A 14983-nucleotide genomic window follows, 5' to 3' on the forward strand; every position below is an offset into this window, starting at 1 on the left:
TCTTTGTTGGTGTCTGTTGTAGTCACTGGATGAACATTTACACACCATAAATATGGAGTCCAGGTCTGTGTGATGATGTTTGTCAGACTGAACTCTGAGGAGAAAAGACACAAACACACAGTTTGTTCCAGGAGTTTTCTATGAACAGCAGAGAAACTGATAGACAAGCTTTGATACCTTTAATGAGTCAGACAACAACAAATGATCAGCTTTTACCTTTTTTCTTTGATAAAGTAATCCATAGACCAATCACTCTTCATGGACACACAACTGGACACAGCAGACTGTTGTCCTCCCTTGAAGTAAATAGGAGGATCCATAGACCGATCACTCTTCATGGACACACAACTGGATACAGCAAACTGTTGTCCTCCCTTGAAGTAAATAGGACGATCCATAGACCGATCACTCTTCATGGACACACAACTGGATACAGCAAACTGTTGTCCTCCCTTGAAGTAAATAGGACGATCCATAGACTGATCACTCTTCATGGACACACAACTGGACACAGCAGACTGTTGTCCTCCCTTGAAGTAAATAGGAGGATCCATAGACCGATCACTCTTCATGGACACACAACTGGATACAGCAAACTGTTGTCCTCCCTTGAAGTAAATAGGACGATCCATAGACCGATCACTCTTCATGGACACACAACTGGATACAGCAAACTGTTGTCCTCCCTTGAAGTAAATAGGACGATCCATAGACCGATCACTCTTCATGGACACACAACTGGATACAGCAAACTGTTGTCCTCCCTTGAAGTAAATAGGAGGATCCATAGACCGATCACTCTTCATGGACACACAACTGGATACAGCAAACTGTTGTCCTCCCTTGAAGTAAATAGGACGACCCATAGACCGATCACTCTTCATGGACACACAGCTCAGTTCAGGAGAATCTGGTCTTGACTTCTGGTTACTAGTGGAAACCAAGTTGACATTAAAATAATCAACAAGCAAGAAACTGAGCAGAAACATAAGTTTTGAAGGAGTTCGATTTTCATTTTTGATCCAGAATATTTTATTGTGGGGTTTAATTTTAATTAAATTTACATATTACATAGACTTTTTGGATATTTTTCATTAACTCATATGAAGTATGATTATCATTATTACTCAATATCTTCAAATGTTGGTTGAGCTCCCTGTAAAAAAAAAAAAAAGGACAAATAAAAAAGCAGCAGAAAAAGTTCAGCAATAAAAAACCTAAGTGACAGAGAGAGTGAATAATGATGGAGCAGTGATCTGAGTGCTGAGCTCTGACAGATGGACAGTTAGAGATCCTCATCTCACCTCTGAGCTTTGGTCTGACTCTCATGTTCCCCACACAGAGTGGTTTTAGAGGGAGGGGCTCCCTCCTCTCTGTCCTCACACTGATTCATAGCTGAGCCTCCACCTTCACAAACACAACAAAAAGCTTCATTCCAACAGGATTTACATCACAGGACACAATCACCATCATCATCTATGTCACTAACTTCAGCCTTTACCTGACTGGAAAAAAAAAAAAAAAACAGAAAATTGAGAAAGGACATTCAAGGTTTATGCTCATCCCAACATTCGATGTTTTATATTTGCCTTATATTTAAAACTTTAAATTGAATCAGATAAATTTATGTTTTGTAACATTTAAAGGCCAAACATTTTAATGAAATACATTTGAGGACAAAATTATTCCAAGCCATCAGTTCCATCTAAAGCAGTTTGACCTGTACAGAACAGAGGAGGTGGTTCTCTGATCTGATATTTAGGATGCACCTTAAACATGTTTCTTTCACAAATTAAATACTGTGCCTCCACAGCTTCATACACAAATCAATCTGATCTGTCAGTGATTTGCAAGTTCCAGAGAAATGTCTCTCAGATCTGACAGTTCTTCTCTCTGTCCACTAGATGGTGGTATCTAACTGTGGGATGGGTTGATGGATGCTGCGATTTAATTCATGTTACTTGATTGATCAAAGAACTTCTGACAATGTAAAGGTTTCTGTTTTGCCTAAAATGATTCCCAACATTAAAAACTAGGAGTGCTGCTTTAAACCTTCACTGGCTTCACTGTATCTGGAAATACTCAGAGTGTACCATTAACAGGAAGAGTTCAATTCACTCAGCTCAGTTCATCCAAGGTTTCAGACCAGTTCTGACATGTTAGTTCTGTCATTGTGCAACAGAAACACCTACGCACCAGTTGGACCACAAGAAAATAAAGTTAACATTCACCATGAAAGTTAAGTTGATAAAAATTCTGTTTCATTTTAGATTAATTTGGAATGACCATTTAAAAATCTTTAAAAAAATATTTTAAAAAATCTGGTACAAGTCTGGTGCTTTGAATTCTTGACTTTACTCAGTGACTCTTACTTTATAGTAGAATAAGAATAAAAGTGAAGAAACTGTACTCTAAGTGCAGATAAAATACTGACAGATAAGGTTATTAAAAATAATAATCAGGGGTCATCTTCACATTACTTCCTGAAGAGTACAATATTTCCTATGCAAGTACAGTAATTAGACTATTTTATTTATTTAACTCCTGCTCCGGGTCCAAGCAGCAAAAGTCTGCTCACCACCGCATGTTGAGCTTTGACCCAGCTTTGGCTATCAGAGGTGAAATATCCCCCCTGCCTGTACCAGACTGATAGTGGACTGATAGTCCAAAGTATGAAACATTAAAACCGCTCCAACCTGTTTTTGGTTTGTTGTTGTACTGCTGCTGTTTGTCAACGAGGTGTTACGGGTCACTAAAATAGGTCTCCGATGGAGAAACAGATCCGGTAAAACCGAGTCCAACAGAAATAGTCCGGTAGGGATACAAAAGTCCAACAAAAAGAGGAAACACAGACTGAGCTCGACTTTCTGAAAAACTAACAAAGTAACAACAGAGAGAGAAAACAAAAGGCGAGACTGAACAAACAGGGAACCAAGAGAGAGGCTGACTGAGAGACACCGGAGAACCTGAACGGAGAGAAAGACACGACGATAACAATATGAAATAAAACACAAATAAAAACAGTGAACGAGAGCAGCGGGAACAACAAGAACAGACAGGACACTCCGGCACTGAAGAGAAGTCCGAGGAGGGAATCTATGTGGGCTGATTGGCGGGAAATGCAGGACAGGTGTGCCTTATTAGGAGAGAGAGGACACGCCCACTGGGCCAGAACACAGGGGGGAGGGGCCGGGGGACACGTGACTTTAGCAACAAGGAAGCAGCTGACATACACAACCTTTATCATTCAGCCTGTTTCAGTCCACAGCTGTACTCTGCTGTTTTTGTTGGTTTACCTCTTCCACAAAACTTCAGGCTGCTCCAAAGGGAGACATGAAGACTGTGCAGAGAGACTGCTGTGTCCTTTTAATGGGACTTCAGTAGAGGAAGTTAGATGAGGATCCAGTCAGGTGCTGTTATATCAAACATTAATCACCAAAGTACAAGCTCGCTGTTAATTTGTAAAAAAGCTGCATTTTAAACCTTCAGTGCCCCCATTCTAAAGCAATAAACTCAGTCAGATCATTTTTGATAAAGAAATGAAGAAAGGAATACAAATGTTTTGGAGTTTTGTTTTTTTTTTTTTGTTTTCACTTTGTAAAAAAATTAATGAAACTCTATAAAACTGTGAAATGAACATATTGAAATTAATTGAGCTTTATCAGTCAGACTGTATCATAATGATTCTGAACCTTCCACTTGCTTGTCAAGGATAATTATATTGATAATAGTTTTTTATTTTTCCATTATTTGTTACATTTTTGCAGCACACAGTAAAAACGAATGTTAAACATTAATATAGAATATATATATTAATATATAAAATATGGTCTTTCATATTCCAAGGTACTGTGTGAAGATGCACAAAGATGCAGATCATAAACAGTGTTCTACATTGCTCTGTGTGAGATTTGCATTTACAGACCTTTTTTAACATTGCTGAAGTTAGATGAGGATCCAGTCAGGTCTAGCAAATACAAATCACCCGAGTACAAGCTCGCTGTTCATTTGTAAAAAAAAGTTTCCTTTTAAACATCCAGTGCCTGCATTTTAAAGCATTAATCTCAAAGTCAGGTCACCCTTCTAGAAAGGAATACTTCAAAATACAAAAGTTTTGGGGGGAGTTATGTTTTCACTTTGTAAAAAAATAGTCAAGCCTCCTTTTTAACAGTGCAGCAAACAGCCAGCAAATCAATAAACAGCTAATACAGTCTGATTGAAACAGTAATTGTAGCTGTGCAGAGAGATGTGTCAATGAAGAATGGGGAATCAAAAAGAGAAAAGATTGTCGTGTTTAACATGGATGTGTGCTAATCATCATGTGTTGATTCAAACACCCTTACATGCCTCTGAAAAAAGGGAGAGTGGCTAAAATAAGATTTATTCCAGAGCTTTGCACTTCTGTGCTGCTTGTATGTTCTTCCTGTAAAAAAAAAAAAAAAAAAAAAAAAAAAAAAGGAGGAAATTGAACATTTCCAAAACGCCCGTCCTTGATATGAGAACACAGTGTTCATCATGTACCGGCCTGCCCGGTGTGTGGCTGGTTCAGCCCGTGTTGTGCGGGGTGCTCCCGACAGGTCTGGGCGCGTTTGGTTGTTCAGGCCTCGTTGGTGCAGTAGGCAGCGCGTCAGTCTCATAATCTGAAGGTCGTGATTTCGAGCCTCACACGGGGCACAGCTTTAGTTAATAATGAGAAGTTAGGAGAACCTCAGTTCCTTTAACACTCTCTGGTTTACATGGCTTCTATGACATAGACGAGTATAAAGAATCTCATAACAGGTGTTATCTCACTCTTCCAGTTTAAAGGCACAACAGCTTGTGTTTTGATAAGCTGTTAACTCGCAGACTGCGGCTGCATTACTCTGGGACTTCCAACATTTACAACAGGTTTTTCTCCGAAACCGCAAAACTCCGACCTTTGAAACTTCAGGATGTGTTAGAAAACTAAATCACCTATTATATCATTACAGATGTAACACAGGAAATGATATGAAATGAAATGTTTGAATCGAAAAATTGTCCGAATAAATTATGCCAGTTGCCAGTATGTGTCACTTTCCTTACTGAGGAGTGACGTCAGAGCTCCGTCTCACTCAGCGGAGGAACAAAGGAGGAGCTTGTGTTTGAACCTGTGTGAGAAAAACAGAAAAAAGAAGACTCTTTAGCAATGCTGGGGATTGCACCAAAGGATTCATACATGGAAAGCACACATTCTACCACTGAGCTACATTCCCTGCATGGTGTGGCAGCTTTAGCTAACCAGATAGCTTCTGAGCTCCTGCGACAGCTAAAACAGCAATCTGTCTGATGAAACCTTTTGGATGAGATGAGCCCGTTGATAATGCTTACTTAAAAATACTTTAAACATGAGCTCTGTGTCACATTCATGCAGCTTGTGTAGAAACAGTTCATTCTGATGGAATGACCTGTCACCTGTCACAGTATCTTAGAAGCCATCTAGTTAGCCATCCAGGAGATGTAGCTCAGTGGGAGAGCGCATGCTTCGCATGTATGAGGCCCCGGGTTCAATCCCCGGCATCTCCAGCATTTATAATGACGCATAGGAAATGCTTAACTGCTCCATATTGTCCTGCTTACTCACTCAAACAAATTAGTGACAACACACATACGTATGTGTGAAAGAGTGGCTGCTGATTTAAAGCTTATTTTTCACGTCATCCAGAGTTCACCCAGCCCCTCATCCACTCTGAAAGGACGCAAAATGGTACCGTTTGTTTCTGCTGTAATGCTTATTTGTGCTGCTGCAGTTTTATCGATGTTAGACATTTTAATTTCTGGTGATGAAGTCACGAAGCCCCCCATGTTCTCCAAATGGACCCAAAGTGCAGTTGTCACCAAATTTATCAAACAGTAATGTCAGATGTCAGATGTTTAAAAGAAATGTTATTCTTAATTGAGCTCTTCATTCTGGATATGATTGATTTCACTTTATCTTTGGGTTACTGTACTGGATATCCTTCTTCCTGGTTAAGCTACCTGTGCTACTTTGTTCTGAAAGTCCAATCTCAGTATCCTGTCTGCAGAAGTCTTATATCATAATAGTGAAAACTTTTTTCTCCCCCAACCTATCAATGATCTGGATAGTCTTCATGTCTCCTTCTGGTACAGCTTCAACTTTGGTTGAGGAGGTGAAACCAAGCAAAGATCCAGATAGCAGATACCAGGTCCACCCACAGCTAATGATCAGCTGAAAGCTAAAGGAAACAGTCAAAGCTCCGTACACAACAACAGTCCTGCTTCTGTTTACCAAAAGGCTCCAAAGCCCAACCAGAGACCTGCTGTGTTTAGTTCACTTGTTGCTGTATCTCCAAAGAGCTAAAGTCTTGTGGAGAATGTGGGCATCAATCACACTACCTCGCACATGCTAAGCGAGTGCGCTACCATTTGAGCTAATTCCGTTGTACTGGCATGCAAGCTAAGCTTTGAGAAAAGGCCCCTTTAACAACCTCTGCGTTCACCATCAACAGGTTTCAAAGATATTTAGAAATAATTCACGATGGCCTTAAAGGCAGATATTTAGGATAATTATAGCTGGAATAGCAGGCTGCAACAGGAAAAGTTCAGCATGTCTCTGTCTCTTGATGGGCTCATTTTTCAGCAAATTTTTCGGCTATTGTTGCAGCTTTTGTTGTCAGAATGGCCGAGCGGTCTAAGGCGCTGCGTTCAGGTCGCAGTCTCTCCTGGAGGCGTGGGTTCAAATCCCACTTCTGACAGAAACCACTTTCATTTCACCTCTAATGCAGCAAGGTGTGTTTTTTGAGGACAAAATTGTTTTGGTCTACTCTTGACCACCCAAACTTTTAAAAGACCAAAATTCCTTTGACATGTCAAAATATTGCTACTCCGTCCTTCGAAAATGGAAACAATGGAAACAACAACACATGCAAACAGAGAAAGGTGCTGGGTTGAGGTTCCAGTATCAAGGGAGACATCGTTGATGCCACAAAACCATCTCCAGTGCGAATACGGTGGATATGTGGGCAGAACTGACCCTCAGTCAGCTTGGGTGGTTTGGTGGTAGAACTCACACCCCCCAAATGGGAGGCCGGGGTTCAATTCCCAACCGATGCAAAGGAACCAATTGCCAACATCCACCATACGTAAAAATTGTCATTTTCACCTCACACACTAAAGGTCTCTGGATAGAAGCTGTTGGGAAACAACTTTATTCTCCTTGTTTATCCACAGAGGAAGTGAAGTCACACACCACGTGATGTTTCTCTTTCCTTTCCTCCCTACATTACCTCGTCTCTGCAAGTATTGTATGCTGCTTTTCGAGTGTGTTCTTTTGACACCATGAAAAAAATCCATGAGGCCGTGTAGACACCAAAAAGGCAGCCTACAAACTTGGAGAGCACCAGCATTGATCCTAACAGAAGTTTAACACAGAGCCCTCAGATGTGCAGTCAGTCTTCCTGGAATTCAGATATTTTTTAAAAGGGTAGCTTATATGTCAGACAAATTTGCAGCGCGCTTGCTGTGCATTTGCAATGTGTTACATTTTCTTTCCCTTCACCTTTTCATTGCAATTTGCAGTGCATTCGCAGTGATTTTTTTTTTTTTCACTGCATGTTGCAGTGCATTTGCAGTGAACTTTTGCACTGCTTTTGCCATGGCAGACGATCTGTGATGTCAGATGATCTATGATGTCAGAAGGTCTGTGATGTCAGATGATCTATGATGTCAGAAGGTCTGTGATGTCAGATGATTAAAAAGACATTTTATACTGAATTGAACCCTTAATTCTTAATTCTGATTCATTTGACTTTGTCTGTTGTTTCTGCATCGTTGTGCAGTCAGACCAACAGCAGGCTGCCATCCACAGTTCATCACTTTTATTTTCTCAACATGTCTCTGTGGTGCAATCGGTCAGCGTGTTCGGCTGTTATCTGAAAGGATGGTGGTTCAAGCCCACCCAGGGATGTTCTTTGTTTAACCCCGATGTGGACAGGATCTCTGCCTGTCTTGTGGAAGAGATTTCAGTTCCTGAATGTCAGAAACTCAGTGCTGCTTGCAGCATAAAACACAGCTGCTCTACATGAAAAGTGATACAACAGTGGTCACCTCCTGTCTGTAGGCAGACTCATCACTCTGCTGGATGAGGCTGATGAAAGGAAAGACCTCCTTCAAGCCGGAGTTGAACCAGCGACCTAAGGATTTCAGCTGTAAGCCTCTACAGTCCTCCACTCTACCAACTGAGCTATCGAAGGGAGTTGCTAGCATGTTTGTCTTCTTGTCTTCTTTGACTAATATTTACAGATTTGACAACATTACTTCACAAATCCAGCCATGTTTGAGTTTCCACAAGTAGTTCCATTATAAATGCTGATGGCCACCAAAAGAAAAATCACAGATTCAAATTAAATCAGATTCATTCATTGCCAAATCTTAACAAAGTTGAATCACACTGAGTAACAAAAGGTCGTTGTCTCGTTGGAGGGGATCATCGGCATAGGAGTGAAAATTAGTTCCACAACTGAATCATTTGGGCAAAAGTTGAACAATCTGGAGACTTTACTTGGGACGGTTGTCATTGGAAGCTTGTTCACTTTGTGAAGCTTTTAAATGCAGTTTATTTTACTGAGGACAAAAGAGCTGCTGGTAAAACATGGACAGTCTGAGATTGCTCGGACATCCTGAAACAGCCAAACATGACTATTAGTCCTGTCTGAGAGTTTCCTCCATTGACAGCAAACATACTGTATATCCATACTGATCACTGTGATCAGGTTTGAATCATCTCTGTGAGAATCCCACATGAAGTCCTGCTGGATACATTATGGATATTATGCAGCCATCTGAAGACTGAGTTGCTCAGTCGGTAGAGCATCAGACTTTTAATCTGAGGGTCCAGGGATACAAGCATTTCAAAATAAAAGCCAATTTAGATTATTTTATTTGTATCTTTAGTTCAGATGTAGCAAAGCGCAACAATGCTGTCAATAAGGATCTTTCCCATTTGGGTTACTTGAAGTGATGGTGGCCACTGATGCAACACTCCGTAGCAGCACCACTCTGATGTACAGGGATGTATTTTGGATCTGAAAATACCCCCAACATATGTGGCTGACCATCATGACTCTTACCAAAGTTTCTTTAGCATATAATAAACTGTCACATTAACTGTCACATGAATGTGCTGTGTGTAAATAATGAAAAAGAAAAATGCCACAAATGTTCCATCAGTAACCATCAAAGGAGATGCTGATTCTGTGATGTCACAAAGGTTCTAATGACATCAAAGGGATGAAAGACTCCTCCCACTTTTTTGTCATGAACTCCACAGTCAGCATGGCTCGTTGGTCTAGGGGTATGGTTCTCGCTTAGGGTGCGAGAGGTCCCGGGTTCAAATCCTGGATGAGCCCATCTGTTGCCTTTCAGTCAATAAGGGTGCTAACTGTTACACTATGGAGCTGTGTGAGGTTTGCTGTCTGGTTGTTAGTTGCAGGATCTTGGCAACTGAAGCAAGAGCAATGGTAGTTTTGTGGCTCATGCTGTGCTGAGGAGAAGGGATATTGGTGGTTGACTGCTTTTCACAGGAGACAAACTTTGGTAGGAGGGTTAGATGATGGTCACCCACTTACTTTACAATATTTTCAGATCCTCTGTACATCTTGGTACTTCTTTGTACTACTTTTGTGGTGCTGACATAACATGATGTTCTATCTGTCACCATCTTTACTGGTCCATGATTATGATGCATATAATGATCTTCATTTGCACGTGCACAGCGTGATTATATATATTTTTATCTTGGCAGGTGACCAATTGTCTGCTAGTTCACGATGTCCTTAAAGGCAGATATTTAGGATAATTCTAGCAGGAATAGCAGGCTGCAACAGGAAAAGTTCCAGTCAGACCTCTCGCACCCGAAGCGAGAATCATACCCCTAGACCAACGAGCCATTGACAGCAGGACATTTATGGCATTTAAAATGTAGTCAAACGTTTTCTGAGCATTGATCATACACTACAACATTTAGTATCCTTCCTAACCTATTCTCGCTTCTTGGAGATATTAAATATCTGTCCCAGTGGCCTAATGGAACTAACTGCTTATAAATGTCTCACTGGATCAAAAGGTTTGAGCTACGATAGGCTATGTAATTATTTAAGATTGAACATCTTACATTACTGACATATGACATCTGACATTACTGTTTGATAAATTTGGTGACAACTGCACTTTGGGTCCATTCGGAGAACATGGGGGGCTGTGTGACTTCATCACCAGAAATTAAAATGTCTAACATCGATAAAACCGTAGCAGCACAAATAAGAATTTTTACAGCGCAAACAAACGGTACCATTTCGCGTCCATTCGGAGTGGACGCTCACCATTTTGCATGCAATGGTGGTATAGTGGTGAGCATAGCTGCCTTCCAAGCAGTTGACCCGGGTTCGATTCCCGGCCATTGCATTTTAATTGTGTCTTCAATTTAACTTGAGATCCTGTAGATCTCATGCCAATGGTGCCCAACTGGTCTACAGACCAGGAGGAGGATGAAATCGTTCTATCTATTCAGCTACAGTCGGTCTGTTACAGTAGATACACACCCACAACAACACTCACACACATTGTTTAACACATTCTAAGAACAAGTCATGGACAGTGGTTGGCCTGTCCATGACCCTGGTTACTGGCCAGTTATATTCGGTTAAGTTTGTGGGTTCAAGCCCCATACTGGCCACATGCAACCTCTCAAAACTTGATTTCTTCTCTCTCTCCTCTCTGTCTGTATGAAACCCCATAGACTTCAACACACTCTGACTTCATTTTCCAACCAGTGGAGCCGCCCCCTGGTGGTTATTAGATAGACTGCAGGTGGAAGAGAGAGAAAGTGGATGTGGTGGTTAGAAATTACACAAAACTCCAGAGGACACTGCAAACTGAACGTAACGAGCAGAGTGGTGCAGCAGAAGCGTGCTGGGCCCATAACCCAGAGGTCGATGGATCGAAATCATCCTCTGCTATTCTAACACACTACATGAGATTTTCAGCAGCACTGATGAACAGGAAAACATTGAGAACTCTGTCTGTCATATCTATAATATTGATCATTGTAACCTACAGCTGATGAAAACCCAAAAGCAGTTTGTTTCTACAGCATCTGAACTGAGCAACAAGGCTCTTTGACCAACTAAGCCACAGCACCACTCTGATGTACAGGGATGTATTTTGGATCTGAAAATACCCCCAACATACGTGGCTGACCATCATGACTCTTAACAAAGTTTCTTTAGCATAAAATAAACTGTCACATTAATGTCCTGAATGTGCTGTGTGTAAATAATGAGGTTCATCAAAACAAAGTCAGAACCAGAGCTCAGGCTGTTGGTACACAAACAAAGAAAGGCATACTTGTGGATTCACAAGATTATATCAGGATCTGACCTTTTCCTGTTCCATCAGTAACCATCAAAGGAGATGCTGATTCTGTGATGTCACAAAGGTTCTAATGACATCACAGAGATCAAAGGCTCCTCCCATTTTTTGTTGTGCCCCAGTGGCCTAATGGATAAGGCACTGGCCTCCTAAGCCAGGGATTGTGGGTTCGAGTCCCATCTGGGGTGGTTTACAGCAGAGTGGCGCAGCGGAACTGGTGTGAGGTGTATTTTGGGGACAAATGTATTTTATATTTTGTGCTCTCCATGTATGAGTCCTTTCTATCCACAACATCTAACATTAGGAGCAAGGCACTGCTGGGATTTGAACCCAGGATCTCATTATTTACACACAGCACATTCAGGACATTAATGTGACAGTTTATTTTATGCTAAAGAAAATCCTTTGTTATTTGTCACAGTGGACTTGGCTCATCATATTTTTCTGACTAACTGGTATTGGAGTTGTAAGTTCCTTATTTAATCTTAATGACCTGACAACAACTCTGAAAGCAGATACAACACATCCAGATAACCTTTGAATTAAACTTCAACAGGTTTGATTGATATATGGACCTGAAGTCAGACGTTTAGGATTACTCTACCTAGAATAGCAGGCTGCAACATGGACAGCTGAACACAGAAGACAATGAGATGTGAACCCACACACAGGATACAGTAGATTAGCAGTCCATCACCTTAAACACTCTGCCACCTCAGCATGCAGCGACCTGGACTGTGTGTGAATAGGCGGATAGTTAACTGCTCACATTAATGTATCTATCAGCAATGAAGGAGAGAGTCGTCGGGCACCTCGTCATGTCAATTTGTTGTCTGAATGTTAGACTGAGCAGCGGTTCTGCTTTGAGTGGCCTTTTGTTTTGATGAACGTCTACCACTGATCTACATCCTCTTTGGACCTTTACCTAACCACAGAGGTCGGTGAGCATCTGTTTTGGGTGTTATTCTTAATCACTATCACACTGAATCAGATGGCAGAGGTTCCACTGAGATTTGAACTCAGATGACTGGATTCAAAGTCCACAGTGCTCACCATAAGATCAAAGAACACAGATGGGAAATGACCTTCTGACAGATTTAGAAACATTTTAAATGAATTGGCCAACACACATCACAGGAAAACATCCAGCAATGGGAAGGTTCAGGATCTCTGTCAGACACAAAGGGAGCAACAACATTTTTACAGGACTGTCAGTGTTTTATTGGTAAGACTCAGGTTCCACCGAGACTGGAACTCGGATTGCTGGATTCAGAGTCCAGAGTGCTAACCATTACACCATGGAACCTTGCAGGTGTTTCCCCTCTGCCAAAAAACGTCAGGCTGTTCTAAAGGGAGACATGAAGACTGTTCAGTTAACTGACTGTTGTGTCCTTTGAATGGAACTTCTGTAGAGGAAGTTAGATGAGGATACAGTCAGATGTTAATCTATCAAACACAAATCACCCGAGTACAAGCTCGCTGTTCATTTGTAAAAAAGTTTCCTTTTAAACAACCACAAGAAATGAAATAAGAGCAGCAGAAAAACCACCAATGGCTGATTATTGATCTCTGATCCACTAGGATGGTATGAAGTGGACGGTCAGAGTATTTTAGGATGCTCTCTGCCTTCCTCTGTGTGGATCACCATGCAAAATTTTTACAATTTAAAAATTGTTGTTTTAAGGGGACATTTTACTTCTAAATACCTCCTGATAGCCAGCAGCAGCTTCACTTGGACTTCACTCACTCATGTAGGACTCTTCATCTACCTGTGTCATAAGTCAAAGCACCAATTCGGAGAGATTTGTCCCTTCGATAGCTCTGTTGGTAGAGTGGAGGACTGTAGTAGTTCATCATTGAAATCCTTAGGTTGCTGGTTCAAATCTGGCTCGAAGGAGACAATTTTTTTCATCGGCCTCATCCAGCACAGTGATGAGTCTGCCTACAGACAGCAGGTGGACAGACCGGTCGTCTGGTGTGGTCAGAACCACCTGGAGCTAAATCTGAAGACTGTGGTTTTCAGGACACTTGTTATTTTAATCAAATTATGTACTAGACCGTAACTTCATTGTGAAGTTTTGACGTGAGTTAAAAAAAGAGGCCAAAACATTAGAGAACTTCATTCTCTGTTTGTTTTTCCACAGAGGAAGTGAAGTCACACACCACATGATGTTTCTCTTTCCTGCTCCTCGTTAATATAGTGGACAGTATCTCTGCCTGTCACACAGAAGACCTTCTGCATACTGATGCATGAGTTCAGGGATAGACTCAAAGTTCGTTGAAACTCCTACCTGAAATACCCCCCAGGTGCATGATGACAGATTGATGTTCTAGAGTCAATCACCTGTATTTTTCAGTAAAAACATTTTCCCTGACAGGGAATCAAACCCGGGCCGCGGCGGTGAGAGCGCCGAATCCTAGCCACTAGACCACCAGGGAGTGTGTGGACGCTAAATGTTGTAGTGTGTGAGATTTTTGATGATTTTTAATGTAGGACTGCATCTACCTGAACCTGTCAGCCACGAAACAGGTCAAGAACTCTCAAAGCTTTTTAACTGCATCAATAACACAGAGAACAGTCAGACAGCCAACTCTGCAGGACAACCACAAGAAATGAAACAAGAGCAGCAGAAAAAAACACCAATCAGGACTATTCATAAACAACAGGATTTAAGGGATTTAAGATTGAAACCCGTCGTCTCTTATCACTAACATCATTGAGATCAGATAGCTCAGCTTACTAGGGAATATGTGGGGGGTCTCCACTCCTCATCCCATACGACACTTATGTTCTGCTGGGTAACTTTGGGTCTAAAAAAAAAAAAAACTCCTTAGTGGCCAACGTGGGGCTCAAACCCACAACCATGAGATTAAGAGTTTCATGCTCTACCGACTGAGCTAGCCGGGCTGCTTCCAAGAAAAAAAATCTTCCAAAAAATTGCTAAAAAATACAGACTGGGCCATGGTGATGTCTCATTGTCATGATAACACTGTGAGAGATGTGCATTTGAAGCCTTCACTGTGGGACATCCAGCATTAATGGGGGCAGCCAGCCGAAATAGCTCAGTTGGGAGAGCGTTAGACTGAAGATCTAAAGGTTCCCATTTTCTGTTAGGAAACAACTTCATTCTCTGTTTGTTTTAGTTTAAATGGAACTCCTGCAGAAGAAGTTACATGAGTTTATGTCAACAACGGTAAAATAGGTACTGCTGGGATTTGAACCCAGGATCTCCTGTTTACTAGACAGGCCCTTTGACCAGCTAAGCCACAGCACCACTCTGACATGCAAAAATGTACAGAGGATATATAAAAAATATTCCAACATAAGTAGCTGCCCATCATGACTCTAGAATAAAGTTGTTTCTTAACAGTTTCTGTCCAGAGACCTTTAGTGTGTGTGAGGTGAACATAAAAACTTTTACATATGTTGGAAATTAGTTCCTTTGCACTCTGTGATGCTTCTGCACCTTACAGTGGTGGGATTCAAACACACAAATCTGAAGAGACTGGAGCCTAAAGCCAGCACCTTGGACCGCTCAGCCACACTACCACATACCTATGCCAGCTTCACTGCACA

At 41.4% G+C, this 14983-nt stretch overlaps 11 non-coding genes across 11 annotated transcripts; 6 read left to right on the forward strand and 5 right to left on the reverse strand.

The window, feature by feature from the left end:
- Positions 1–5472: 5472 nt before the first annotated feature.
- trnaa-cgc (transfer RNA alanine (anticodon CGC)) lies at positions 5473–5544 on the forward strand. The gene has a single exon. It is a non-coding gene; the product is annotated as a tRNA-Ala (tRNA).
- A 1107-nt stretch (positions 5545–6651) lies between these two features.
- trnal-cag (transfer RNA leucine (anticodon CAG)) lies at positions 6652–6734 on the forward strand. Its single transcript has one exon. It is a non-coding gene; the product is annotated as a tRNA-Leu (tRNA).
- Positions 6735–8143: 1409 nt separating this feature from the next.
- trnay-gua (transfer RNA tyrosine (anticodon GUA)) lies at positions 8144–8231 on the reverse strand. The gene is given in 2 exon segments: positions 8144–8179; positions 8195–8231. It is a non-coding gene; the product is annotated as a tRNA-Tyr (tRNA).
- Positions 8232–9314: 1083 nt separating this feature from the next.
- Positions 9315–9386, forward strand: trnap-agg (transfer RNA proline (anticodon AGG)). Its single transcript has one exon. It is a non-coding gene; the product is annotated as a tRNA-Pro (tRNA).
- Positions 9387–10368: 982 nt separating this feature from the next.
- Positions 10369–10440, forward strand: trnag-ucc (transfer RNA glycine (anticodon UCC)). The gene has a single exon. It is a non-coding gene; the product is annotated as a tRNA-Gly (tRNA).
- Positions 10441–11521: 1081 nt separating this feature from the next.
- trnar-ccu (transfer RNA arginine (anticodon CCU)) lies at positions 11522–11594 on the forward strand. The gene has a single exon. It is a non-coding gene; the product is annotated as a tRNA-Arg (tRNA).
- A 1046-nt stretch (positions 11595–12640) lies between these two features.
- On the reverse strand, positions 12641–12712 carry trnaq-cug (transfer RNA glutamine (anticodon CUG)). The gene has a single exon. It is a non-coding gene; the product is annotated as a tRNA-Gln (tRNA).
- Positions 12713–13215: 503 nt separating this feature from the next.
- On the forward strand, positions 13216–13303 carry trnay-gua (transfer RNA tyrosine (anticodon GUA)). Its single transcript is given in 2 exon segments — positions 13216–13252; positions 13268–13303. It is a non-coding gene; the product is annotated as a tRNA-Tyr (tRNA).
- Positions 13304–13773: 470 nt separating this feature from the next.
- Positions 13774–13845, reverse strand: trnae-cuc (transfer RNA glutamic acid (anticodon CUC)). The gene has a single exon. It is a non-coding gene; the product is annotated as a tRNA-Glu (tRNA).
- Positions 13846–14241: 396 nt separating this feature from the next.
- On the reverse strand, positions 14242–14314 carry trnak-cuu (transfer RNA lysine (anticodon CUU)). Its single transcript has one exon. It is a non-coding gene; the product is annotated as a tRNA-Lys (tRNA).
- A 293-nt stretch (positions 14315–14607) lies between these two features.
- Positions 14608–14681, reverse strand: trnat-agu (transfer RNA threonine (anticodon AGU)). Its single transcript has one exon. It is a non-coding gene; the product is annotated as a tRNA-Thr (tRNA).
- Positions 14682–14983: the final 302 nt, after the last annotated feature.

Source organism: Echeneis naucrates, chromosome 2 (genome assembly GCF_900963305.1).
Source record: "Echeneis naucrates chromosome 2, fEcheNa1.1, whole genome shotgun sequence".
NCBI classification, from domain to species: Eukaryota; Metazoa; Chordata; class Actinopteri; order Carangiformes; family Echeneidae; genus Echeneis; species Echeneis naucrates.